At 44.3% G+C, this 13,164-nt stretch overlaps 1 protein-coding gene across 1 annotated transcript in view; it reads left to right on the plus strand.

The window, feature by feature from the left end:
* Window positions 1-13,164, plus strand: part of LOC116250251 (uridine/cytidine kinase UKL1, chloroplastic) — a 66,659-nt gene that overhangs the window by 19,557 nt on the left and 33,938 nt on the right. The window lies entirely within an intron of this gene.

The following is a 13,164-nucleotide window of genomic DNA, read 5'->3' on the forward strand; positions in this document are numbered from 1 at the left end:
TGGGTTGGAGGAGTTTGTTTTTGTTGCAAGTGTGTTTTGCCTTTTTGGTTAGCATGGTATTCAGTTGCATTAGCTAATCCAGTTTGAGTTTTGGAAGATTCATAGCTTTATCAACAGTAATTTTCCTACTTACTTCATAAAGCTAGCTGCTTTGAATGAATCTTTATTTCTACATATGTAAAGTATGTTCATTGGTAAATGACTAGGTAAGTAGATGAGCTGAATATTATAAACCTTCAGTATGATAATATTGTCTGTTTCAGCCTTTTAGGTTAGAATTATTCTCTATCTTGATTAAGTAAACTCATATATCAAATTTTTTATTTCTATTTCTTCTAAATCTTTTCCAACCTCATTATTATCTTTTAATGTTCATGTAAGTCGGATGGGTGAGGGGAGAGGGTTGGCTATTTCTTCTGATTGATAGCATGATGCACATAAGTTTTCTGGGTTTTTAATCTTATCAAATTCTAGGGTAGTCTTTTTTGTTTGTATATGTTGATGGGTTTGGTTGTTTCGAGTCTGGGTTTGGACCCGATCCACATTGTAATGTTGTGGGGTTCTATTTGTACCCTTGTAATCTCTCTTTTCAGTGTGAATGAGATTTTAAGAGAGAGAGAGTGTTTGGTTGCTAGTGGGCACCAGTTTTCCCTCACCCGTGGTTTTTTTCCCTCTTGTTGAGGGTTTTTTCCACGTTACATCGTGTTTTTCTCTGTCTTTGTTTCTACATGGTATCAGAGCCAAAGTGGTTCTGAATTTACTATTCATTTTGGACTGGATCTCACTACTGTCAAGGTCGCTCGATCCTGCCTTGGTTCCGTGGAACACGTGGAGATCTGCCGTCGACCGCCTGCCGTGGAGTTCCCATGTGTCAACAGTGGAGCGACGTCGCCTGTGCTGTCAAGGTCGCTCTTTGTCGCTTGTTCCAGCGTTACCGCCTGTGCTCCCTGTTGCCATGTTTCTGCTGTTGTGAAGTTCCGGCATCACTCCCTGCATCGTCCGGCGAGCTGGTTCAGCCCCGTTTCTGCTGTCGTGGAGTTCTGGCCCTGCATCGCCCGCTGCCTGCATCGCCAGACGCTGTCTGACTTTCCATCGCACGACGCTCTCCATCGCCTGACGCTCTACTATCTGCATTGCCCGCTACCCAGGTATGCATGACGCTGCCTTGTTGCCGCCATCCTCTCAGCGTCTCTCCTGGTACGCTCGCTCTCTTTGCAAGTTCCCTGCGGCAGTGCTCTGCTGCGTCACCCGTACCTCCATTGTCCCTTCTCCTTCCTCCGCCATTGCCTCCTGTCTGCCCCATCGTCTGCTCCTTCATCGCCTCTCTCTGCTGTTCCATGTTGCCGTTAGCTGTCCATAGCTGTTCGCTGCCGTCGTGAAGTTCCGGTGGTGGTCATCTCCTGCCTGCCGGTCGCCATTGCTCTGCCGCCGTGTAGTTCCAGCGTTCAAGGGAGTCGACTGTGTTTCTTGCCACTCATCTGCCTTTGTTCCTGATGGTTTTTTCGCCCTACATCGCTCGTGCCTCCGTCGTCTCCGTTTGCTTTTCTGTCCAGCGCGGCCCAGTGCCGCGGCCTAATGTTGCCTGCTCCGCCTAGTGCCACCTGCTCCATCTAGCACCACTGGCGTCAGCTGGCCACCGCCTTGCTGACTGCCGCAGCTATTGTTGCAGGAGCTGCATTGCCTGTGCCATTTGCTGCATCGCCAATGCTGTTGCTTGCCTGACGTGTGTGGAGTTCCGTCACTGACTGCACCTGTGCTACTGCAGTGTGGAAGGTGTCTCTGCTTGGGTTGTGCTGCTGCAGTTTGGAAGGCGTTCGCTCCGTTGCACAGTGTTGTCGCTGCCTCTTCTCAGCCACTGTTGCGCTTGTTCAGCTGCTCTTATTGCTACTTTGGTGAACCTTTGTGATGGCGGATTCTCATATGGGAAAGTGGATTATTGACAGTGGTGCTACCCACCACATGATTGACGATCCTAAGGTCTTTCATGAGTATAAGCTTTCATCAGGAAAGGAACGTGTGTCTCTTGCCAATGGTCCCTCTATTTCAGTGGCTAGAATAGGGAGTCTCTCACTTTTAAACAAATTCTTAGTTCATAATGCTCTACATGTCTCTCATCTTCCCTTGAACCTCTTGTCGGTTAGCAAGATTACGAAAGAGTTGAATTGGAGGACTTGGTGACAGGGAAGTGGATTGGGATTGGTTTGGTTTCTGAGGGACTATATCGTTTACCCATGTGTGCTGCTACAACTCTCATGACGGCCGCCAGCAAAACAATGAAGAGTAGAGAGGACTCCCTTCAGTTGGTTCTGCGTTGGCTTGAGCGCCTTGGACACATTCCTTTGGAATTATCTAATTATCCATATGCCTAGTCGTGTGTTGAATGGGCAGACGCCTCATTCTATGTTACCGAGGAGTCGTGAACCTTTCTCTCTTCCACCTAGAGTTTTTGGCTGTGTTTGTTTTATTCACAATCACAGTCTTAATATTAAAAAGCTTGATCCAAGGTCGATTAAGGGCGTATTCTAGGTTATTCCCCCACTCAAAAAGGATAGTCGTGTTTATATTACCAAAGATGTCACCTTCCTGTAACACGCTTCCTATTTTGGTGAGAATTCTCTTCATGGGGAGAGGTCTACAATGAGAGAAGAGTGTGGACTTGTTTTAATATACGGGTTTGGATCTGGACCCGGTCCAGTGGGTGCTCCTGTTTAGGCTTGTTGAGGCTCTACTTATATCTTTGTAACCCTATTTTGGGTGTGAATGAAATCTTAAGAGAGAGAGAGTTTGGTTGCTAGTGGGCACCAGTTCCTCCTCATCCGTGGTTTTTTCCCTCTTGTTGAGGGTTTTCCACGTTACATCGTGTTCATCGCATTCTTTTTCCTATTTTTCGTGTTTCTACATGGTATCAGAGCCAACGAGTTTAGGAATTTTTTTGCGGTCGTGAACTTTCGGCCCTGACCTTTCCATCACTCGCTGCTCTTGTTCCGCCGCTGCCGTTGCCTCCGCCACTGCCGCCGCCACCGCCGCCCGGCTGCATCGCCTGAGATCGTTGCCCTCTCCAGACCGACGTCGGAGATTGCTGTCGCCCAAAACTGCCCTCGGCTCCTCCACTTGGTTCTGAGTTTCTTGTTTGTGCTTGTATTGGATCACCGTTTGAGTGGTGATCGTCTGCTGCCGTGAAGTTCCGGTGGACACCGTCGACTCTTGCCGGTTTGCTGTGCGAGCTCCTTCACCATCGACTTGTGGATGACCTACCAGCGGATTTGATCGAAGGAGAACCGATTTGAGGGCCTTTTGAAGACGATCGTGCCATATTCTGTATACTCAGTTTTAACAGGCCTCACTAAGCCTGTTTCTGTTCGAGCTTCAATCGAGGGCTCAATCGATTGTAACTTTTGGGGGTTTTGATTCTGATCGCTTCCCAACAAACCAATCTGTCGAAGGGAAGTGGAATCGTGGCAATCGGTGCAGTATTGAGTGAGATTCGAGCTCAAAAAGTTTGATCAAACACTGGTCTGCTTTACCGCCGACCAGTCCCTGTTTCCGGTGACTTTTCCGACGATCGGACCGTTGGATTTTGATGATTCCGGTGCCATTCGATTCCCAACATCCAGGTGATCCTCTCCACCAAGTTTGACGTCGATCGGACCACAGATGGCGTTTCTGGAGGCGACGGACGGAATCTGGCGGAAATCGGCGGCGTCTTCCTGAAGCAGGCGACAGGGAACCTACGACTTCAAGGCTCAACGACCTGAGTGTAGACTGCTCAGATTCAGCCCAAATTTGCCATGATTCATTCTGATGTGTGGGGGCCTTCAGGGATTCCTTCTTGTAATGTTTTTCAGTATTTTATCACTTTTATAAATGATTGTTCTCGTAACACGATTGTCTACTTGTTGAAAGACCGTAGTGAAGTTCCTACTGTCATATAGACTTTCATTGCTTATGTGAAAACTCAATATGGAGTATCTGTTAAGACCTTTCGATCTGACAATGCTCGTGAGTATATGTGTCAGTTTGTTGATAGCTTCTTTCGAAAAAAAGGAATTGTTCATGAGACTTCCTGTAGTTATACTCCCTCTCAAAATGGAGTTGCTGAACGAAAGAATCGTCAGTTATTGAATATGACTCGGGCTCTTCTTTTTCAACGTCATGTTCCAAAAAGGTATTGGGGGGATGCTGTGTTGACCAGTGCGTATCTTATAAATTGTTTGCCTAGTCGTGTGTTGGATGGGCAGACGCTTCACTCTATGTTACCGGGGAGTCGTGAACCTTTCTCTCTTTCACCCATAGTTTTTGGTTGTGTTTGCTTTATTCACAATCATAGTCCTCACATTAAAAAACTTGATCCAAGGTCTATTAAGGGCATATTTCTAGGTTATTCTCACACTCAAAAAGGGTACAAGTGTCGGGACCCTTCCACTGGTCGTGCCTATGTTACCAAAGATGTCACTTTCCTTGAACATGCTTCCTATTTTGGTGAGAATCCTCTTCAGGGGGAGAATTCTATGTCAAAGGAAGAGTATTCTCAGTATTCTCTGAGTCAGGAAATTCAGTTTACAGATTGTTTGGACTACAGGCGTGAATCTGTTGGTCCTTCTATTGAGGTGCTTGAACAGGAGAAAAATGGAGAGTGTTCTACTGGGGCAGAAGAGGAATGCAATCGTCTGTTTGGGCAAGTTTATTCTAGGCGAAGAGTCTGTACAGATGAGATGACAGGTGGTGAGAATTCTACTCTCAATCCAATTAGTCCTTCCCTGGATGACCCAAGTCGTGCTCAGAAGCAACCTGTTGAAGAAGAGAGTCAGACTGTCGCTGCAAGTGAAGAGCTTCCATCGCCCTGCGAAAGGGTGTCAGGTCATGTACTCAACATCTTATTGGTAACTTTGTTTCATATTCCTGATTGAGCAAGGACTACAAATGTTTTGTATCTTCTCTTTCTTTGGCTATGATTCCCAGGAATGTTGCTGAGACTCAGACTGATCCCAAGTGGACTTATGCAATGCAAGAAGAGATGGAAGCCCTGAGAAGAAACATGACGTAGGAAGTTGTAAAGATTCCTGAGGCGGTTCACTTGGTTGGATCTAAGTGGGTTTACACCATCAAGTACAAACCAGATGGAAGTGTTGAAAGATACAAAGCTCGTCTTGTGGCCAAGGGGTTTAGTCAGAAATATGAGATTGATTACTTGGAGACATTTGCTCCTGTTGCGAAGATGAAGACTGTCAGAGTCATTATCTCCTTAGCTGTGATGAAGGAGTGGAAGATGTACCAACTTGATGTCAAGAACGCTTTTCTCAATGGAGACCTTGGAGAGGAAGTATATATGTGTATGCCTCCAGGATATGAGGAACCTGGAAAATGTTGCAAGCTAAGGAAAGCTTTATATGGGCTCAAGCAATCTCCTCGAGCATGGTTTGAACGACTTAGACTTGTCATGAGACAATGTGGATGCCATCAATGGAATGGAGATCATACACTCTTTGTGAAGAGAAATGAGCAAAAGGTTACTATTTTGTTGGTATATGTTGATGATATGATTGTTACAGGTAATGATGAGGATGAAATAATTAAGTTAAAGAAACTGTTGGCGATCGAGTTTGATCTCAAGGACCTTGGTAAGTTGAAATATTTCCTTGGCATTGAAATTGCTAGGTCTGGGACTAGCCTCGTGTAAATCAACGGAAGTACACTCTAGATTTGTTAAAGGAGACCAGGAAACTGGGGTGTAGACCAGCTTCTACTCCTCTAGATGCTGGCCATAAGCTAAGTCTTAGAGATGGGGAGCCTCTCTGTGAAGAGGCCTAAAGAAGATATCAATGTCTTGTAGGGAAGTTGATTTATCTTACTCTCACTAGACCTGATATTACCTTTGTTGTGAATGTGATGAGTCAGTTCATGCATGCTCCCACGGATGCCCACTTGAAGGCTGTTAACAGGATCTTGTGCTACTTGAAGAGGAATCCTGGCAAAGGTCTTTTGTATGTCAAGCAAGACACTCTTGGGATTGAAGGTTATTCAGATGCAGACTGGGCAGACTGTATTGACACTAGGAGGTCCACCTCTGGCTATTGTATATATTTGGGAGGAAATCTCATAGTGTGGAGAAGTAAAAGGCAAGATGTTTGTTCTCGTTCCAGTGCTGAAGCAAAATACAGAGCAGTTGCTATGGGAGTTTCTGAGCTTTTGTGGCTGAAAGTATTGTTGACTGATGTTGGTATAAAGGTTGAAGAACCAATGAAGATGTATTGCGATAACAAGTCTGCAATCAACTTCGCCAACAACCCTGTACTTCATGACAGAACAAAGCATGTTGAGATTGACCGACATTTCATTCGAGAGAGAATTGATGCTAAAGAACTTGTACTTCCTTACATGAGATCTAAAGACCAAACAACTAATGTCCTGACCAAAGCATTGTCTTCAACTTCATTTGAGAGAAATGTATCCAAGTTGGGCATGTTTGATCTGTATGCCCAACTTGAGGGGGAGCGTTGACATGTTTTAATGTACGGGTTTGGATCTGGACCTGGTCCAGTGGGTGCTCCTGTTTAGGCCTGTCGAGGCTCTACTTATATCTTTGTAACCCTAATTTTTGGGTGTGAATGAAATCTTAAGAGAGAGAGAGTTTGGTTGCTAGTGGGCACCAGTTCCTCCTCATCTGTGGTTTTTTCCCTCTTGTTGAGGGTTTTTCCACGTTACATCGTGTTCATCGTATTCTTTTTCCTATTTTTCGTGTTTCTACAAAGAGTATTCTCCCAATCAGGAGATTCAGTTTATAGATTTTTTGGAATACAAGAAGAAAGAGATTCAAGTCCCTCTAGAGCACAATAAAGATGATGGATGTTCAACTATGAATGAGGAGGGACATGACCGTTCGTTTGGGTAGGTTTACACTAGGCGAAGGTTGCATGCGGCGGGACCCACTGGTGAAGCTAGCGGAGTGACGCCCTTTGGTGACAAGAATCCTACTCCCAATCCTAATGCTACTCGTTTCCTGGATGACCCAAGTGGTGCTCAAGAGATGTCAGTTGAAGGTACTCAAGTTGAAGGTACTCAGGCAGAGGCTAGAAATGAAGATTTATCCATTGCTCTTAGAAAGGGTGTTAGGTCATGTACTTAACATCATATTGGTAACTTCATGTCATATTCTAGACTGAGTAAGGAATACAAGTGTTTTGTTTCATCTCTTTCTTTGGCTGTGATTCTCAGGACTGTTGCTGAGACTCAAAGTGATCCCAAGTGGACTTATGTTTGTTTTTATCTCTTTCTTTGGTTGTGAATCTCAGGACCATTGCTGAGACTCAGAGTGATCCCAAGTGGACTTATGCTATGCAAGAAGAGATGGAAGCATTGAATAGAAACATGACATGGAAGGTGGTAAAGATTCTTGAAGCAGCTCATCTGGTAGGATCCAAGTGAGTTTACACCATTAAATATAGGCCAGATGAGAGTATAGACAGATATAAAGCTCGACTTGTTGCCATGGGGTTCAGTTAAAAATATGGAATTGACTATTTGGAGACCTTTGCTCCTGTTGTGAATATGAAGACTGTCAGAGTCATTATCTCCTTAGCAGTGATAAAAGAGTGGAAGATGTACCAACTTGATGTCAAGAATGCTTTTCTCAATGGAGACCTTGAAGAGGAAGTGTATATGTGTATGCCTTCAGGATATGAGGAACCTGAAAAATGTTGCAAGCTAAGAAAAGCTTTGTATGGGCTTAAGCAATCCCCCCGAGCATGGTCTGAACAACTTAGACTTGTAATGAGACAATATGGATATCATCAAGGAAATAGAGATCATACACTCTTTGTGAAGAGGAATGAACAAAAAGTTACTCTTCTGTAGGTATATGTTGATGATATGATTGTCAAAGTTAAAGAAACTGTTGGCGATCGAGTTCGATCTCAATGACCTTGGTAAGTTAAAATATTTCATTGGCATTGAAATTGTTAGGTCTAGTACTAGCCTTGTGCTAAATCAAAGGAAGTACACTCTAGATTTGTTAAAGGAGATCAGAAAACTAAGATGTAGACCTGCTTCTACTCCTCTAGATGCTGGGCACAAACTGAGTCTTAGGGATGGGGAGCCTCTCTGTGAAGAGGCCAATGGAAGATATCAACATTGGAAAGTTGATTTATCTTACTTTCACTAGACCTGATATTACCTTTGCTGTGAATGTGATGAATTCATGCATGCTCCCACGGATGCTCACTTGAAAGTTGTGGATAGGATCTTATGCTACTTGAAGCGGAATCCTGGCAAGGGTCTCCTCTATGTTAAGTAAGACACTCTTGGGATTGAAGGTTATTCAGATGCAGACTGGGCAGACTGTATTGACACCAGAAGATCCACCTCATGCTACTGTATCTATTTGGGAGGGAATCTCGTAGCGTGGAGGAATAAGAGGTAAGACGTTTGCTCTCGTTCCAGTACTGAAGCAGAATACAAAGCAGTTGCTATGGAGTTTCTGATCTATTGTGGCTGAAAGTATTGTTGACCGATATTGGTATAAAGATTGAAATACCATTGAAAATGTATTGCGAAATAAGTCAGCGAGCAACTTGGCCAACAACCCTGTGTTACATGACAGAACAAAACTTGTTGAGATTGACCGTTGTTTCATTCGAGAGAGAATTGATGCTAAATGTTGCAGCCTTGAGACGTGGAGAGAGAGAAAGAGCTCAAGTCGTGAGAGTTGGGGAGAGAAAACGTCCTTTCATTCACTAACCTTAATCTCCATTATAAAGAGATTATGGTAGATAGGGGATTTAGAGATTACATCAATCTACAATAAAGAAAATATTAAAGAGACCTTATAACTCTTTAATATTACAAAGAACCACCTAGAAGCATAAACTCCTCTAATTTCAACACTCTCCCTCAAGCTGGAGCATACATATTAAACATGCTCAGCTTGCCACAACATTTAGAGAAATCACCAATAGGGAGAGCTTTGGTGAAGACATCTGCAGCTTGTCTTCTGAAGGAACATAAATAGTGGCAATGGTTCCTCCTTGAACGAGATCAACTTCAATATGTTTAGTTCTCTCATGGAAAACTGGATTGTTTGCAATGTATGTGGCTACTCGATTGTCACAATACATCTTCATGGGAAGTAGAATCGACACACTTAGGCTAGATAGCATGGATCTAGCGCAAGTCATTTCTGTTGCAGTTTGAGCCATAGCTCTGTATTCGGTGTCACACACCGACCTTTTGACACTCAAACATTTTTTTTTTCTAACATCCAACATCGAGGTGTGACTACACAACAGTTCAAAAAGAAATGAACCAAGCAATTCAAAACAATGAGGCAAGCTTTCCATTATATAGCATTTCAGTTCAACTGTACATTTGACAAAAATGCCCCAAAATCACAACATCGTTGCCTAATAAAAAACAGACGCATCAGTAAAACCAAAACCAGACGCGTCGGCACTACAAAAACAAAACCCAAAACCTCCCCAGTAGGACCTGAGTGTAGCCATCTGCTCAGCCTGTTGCCCTGGGTCCGCCAAAACCTGAAAAAAAGAAACAACTGAAGGCTTAGCCTTCGCAGTATGACAACAAGCCAGGAAAAATTCAAACCCTCTTAGGTAGGGCTCAATTATACAAGCAAACATCAGAACAATCTATCATTATGTCGTGTCAGGACACGACATGCAGAGGCCACTCAATGGCTACAATAACATAATTTCAATAACATGCAAGGCATACTCAAACATGTCACTTGCATTCATAAGCACACCAGTCACATGCACATCAATCCTGTACATTTCAATCACATACATTTCAGTTTCATTACTATCAGTGAATTTACAGTTCCTGTGGGTGCAAACACAGGCACATGCACACCGCGGGCGGCCTACAGGCGAGAGACAACCCCCGTGGTGGCCCAGAACAGTATGGATCCATCTATCCGCTGCAGCGGTAGAGCACTCATCCATGGATGTATGAATTCCAAGGTGAGATACTCAGCCTTTCCTAGGACACCCTGGTTGGGAAGGCGGGAGCCTACGCTCCAAGCACATCACACAACAGTACCCTGGGGCCTTGCACCACCTGCACTCCGAACAGGCGAGACCAGTGGCGAAAGCGGGACAACTCCCAAACACATAGCCACATCCCACTGGCCTCTCATCTCTTATTCTTTCATTCTTATACTTATACTTGCACAAACACAATTAACTGGCTAGCTCATGAGGTTGGTTCACTTCACGAGTGAACCCACACCTCCAATTGCCTCCACACGAGGGTTACACATAACAATAACAGTTTTGACTAACCGTCATAACAATATGGGTACAACTACCATCTGTTCAATCATTTGCATCATTGCCCGCGGCAATGTGTATTCAATAACCACAACATTCACATTCATCATCATAACAATCACATCTTTGAAAACTTAGCCAAACCACAGAGAGTAGTTTCGATCTGTGATGGGCTCGTAGCTGTCCTATGCAGTTATCATTCTAGGATGCTTTCTAATGCACAATTGGGGTCGAGGAGACACTCGACTCGACACCCCACCTCATCTGTCCTAAACAGTTATCAATTCTAGCATGCACATGCAAATGCGTGATATTTCAACATAGACTTCTAATAGCTTTTCAAAACAATTCATATCATATGACGATTCATGTACATGCATGCACACACTCATTCACAAAACAATCAGTCAATCAATTGCATCACAATCCTAGGATCCCACGACCCTAGGAACACACATTCATACATTTACCCCAGGTAGGGATTTGCTTGGAATGCTGCCATACTTGTGGCGCGCTCACAAACTATTCCAAAATGCCTCGAGCTTCGAATCTGGTAGCTCAAGGTCGACGGATCGTACCTGGTGTACCTGCAGACACAAACACAAGATAAGATTCCTACTACATACTTCAACAATTCAAACAGAAACAAAACAAAATCATTGAGGCACGTGTCATCGCCTCAAGAGGGTGTCGACGGGTAGTGTCGACCCACAAGTTCTCCAATAGGTCACTTCCCAACTTCTAGCCGTGCCAACAGGTGTCAAAACTCCAAGCCATCAATCCATCTATCACTAACGCCTTTCTCAAAACTTTCTTTTTCTTTAATCAAGGCGTCAACCCCAAAGGCACCTCCAACTTACGTACGCTTTCCCTATTTAACTCCAAGACGCATCCATTCACAAGAACGTGTGCTACAAGCTCCCCAAAACCGTCCTAAATCTTCCTCACAACATCACAAACTCTACCATGCTTCCCAATTGCTTCGAAAATTAACCCATCATGCTAAAATGGTCATTAAATACATGAATTATCGCTCTTCCAACCTAATCCTAAACTTTCCCCAAAAACAAAATCTCTAACATGCGTCCCAAATCATCAATTCTAAACTCTAGCATGCTCAAACAGTAATTCCCAAATCATCAATTCTAAACTCTAGCATGCTCAAACAGTAATTCTACATGCTCTAATCGATAATATTCAATAATTTGGGCTTGATTAGATCTCGCTCACCCCAAAACAAAAGTCCGAACTGCTGCAACTCTTCCAGCAGCCACTTCACGCGTCCGGTCAAGTGCCAATGCCCAAGATTGCTTGCTGCCGCCGCCAACCACACGCCCTACTTGCTGGTAAGAGGGGAAAATAGACTCCCCCAGCTACAAATCATTCAAACGACAAGGTACGATGAGAATTCGCGACAAGGAAAAGAAAATAAAGGTCTGTCGAGAGAGGAAGGCAGTTGGCAAGGCAAAAAGGAGGGGTTTGGTTGAGGGAGGCATCACACGGGTAGGGAGAGGGAGCAGTCAAGGGGAAAAAGAAAACGGGCAGTGGGGATGAGAGCGTGTGAGAATAGAGAAGAAGGCATGAGAAGGAGGAAAAGAGATCATGAGGGCATAGGGTGTTGACGGAGAGGGAGAATCGAGCAGGGGGGAAAAGGGGCTGCGCAGGAGGGAGAAAGAGAAGAATGAAGAGGGAAGAAGAAGGAAGAGGTTGGGGCTTACTGGAGCACCGCCGCCGGCGCCGCCGTCGCCCTTCCTCGCCGGCCCAAAGGTCTCCCCGGCCAAACCCTAGCTGTTGGCTGCTCCTCCCGACTCCCGACCTTCTTGCGACGACACAGAGGAAGGAACGAAGAGGGAGACGAGGGAAAAGAACTCCCTCGAGTCGGGCTCCTTCACGCTACTGGATTCGGGTCCGGGTCTGGACCCGATCCGGTTCACCTGCAAAAGCCGAGCGTTACATTCGGATTCTGCACGAGATCTTGACACCACGCCTTGTTTTTTGCTTCTTCATGATATGAGATTGCCTCCCACAAATACACAAAATCCTGTAGTAGATTTTCTGTTTTCGACTGAGCCAGCATAGTCAGCATCACTATAGGCTTCCACTTCCAGGGTCTTGCTTTTCGTGAACAAAAGGCCCTTGCCAGGAGACGATTTCAGATATTTAACCACCATCAAAGCAACATTTCAATGAACTTTCCTAGGTTTTTCCATAAATTGACTTAGCTTTCCCACTGCAAAGTTAATGTCTGGTATTGTCATAGTAACATAGAGTAGTTTTCCAATAAAGGGACCTTTAAGATCGAGAATCCACTAATTCTGTTTGGTCATCATGAAAGTGTATACGTGGATTCATAGGTAAATTAGCCGGTTTAGCTCTTAGCATCCATGTATAAATCAAGAACATACTTCCGTTGAGAGAGAACAACACCCCTATTGCGAGCAACCTCTATTCCCAAGAAATATCGTAGTGGACCAAGATCTTTCGTCACAAAGTGTTTTTGAAGAAACAGCCTTGCATCAGAAATTTTTTGATCAGAGTCACCTGTCAGGATAATATCATCAACATAAACCACTAGAACGGTTATACCCCTGGAAGCCTTCTTGAGAAACAAAGAATGATCAAGAGGAGATCTTGCAAAGCTACACTTTGAGACTACCTCGGAGAACTTCTGAAACCACGCACGAGGACTTTGCTTGAGTCTATAAATAGCTTTCTTCAGTTTGCATACTTTGCCACACTCCTCCTATCGTTCAAACCTTGGTGGTTGTTGCATATAGACAGTCTCACTGAGATCACCGTACAAAAAGACGTTTTTGACATCAAGCTGATACATGTGCCAGTTGTGGTATATAACCACAGAAATGATAAGACGAATGGTTCCCAA

This window comes from Nymphaea colorata, chromosome 3 (assembly GCF_008831285.2).
Source record: "Nymphaea colorata isolate Beijing-Zhang1983 chromosome 3, ASM883128v2, whole genome shotgun sequence".
NCBI lineage: Eukaryota > Viridiplantae > Streptophyta > Magnoliopsida > Nymphaeales > Nymphaeaceae > Nymphaea > Nymphaea colorata.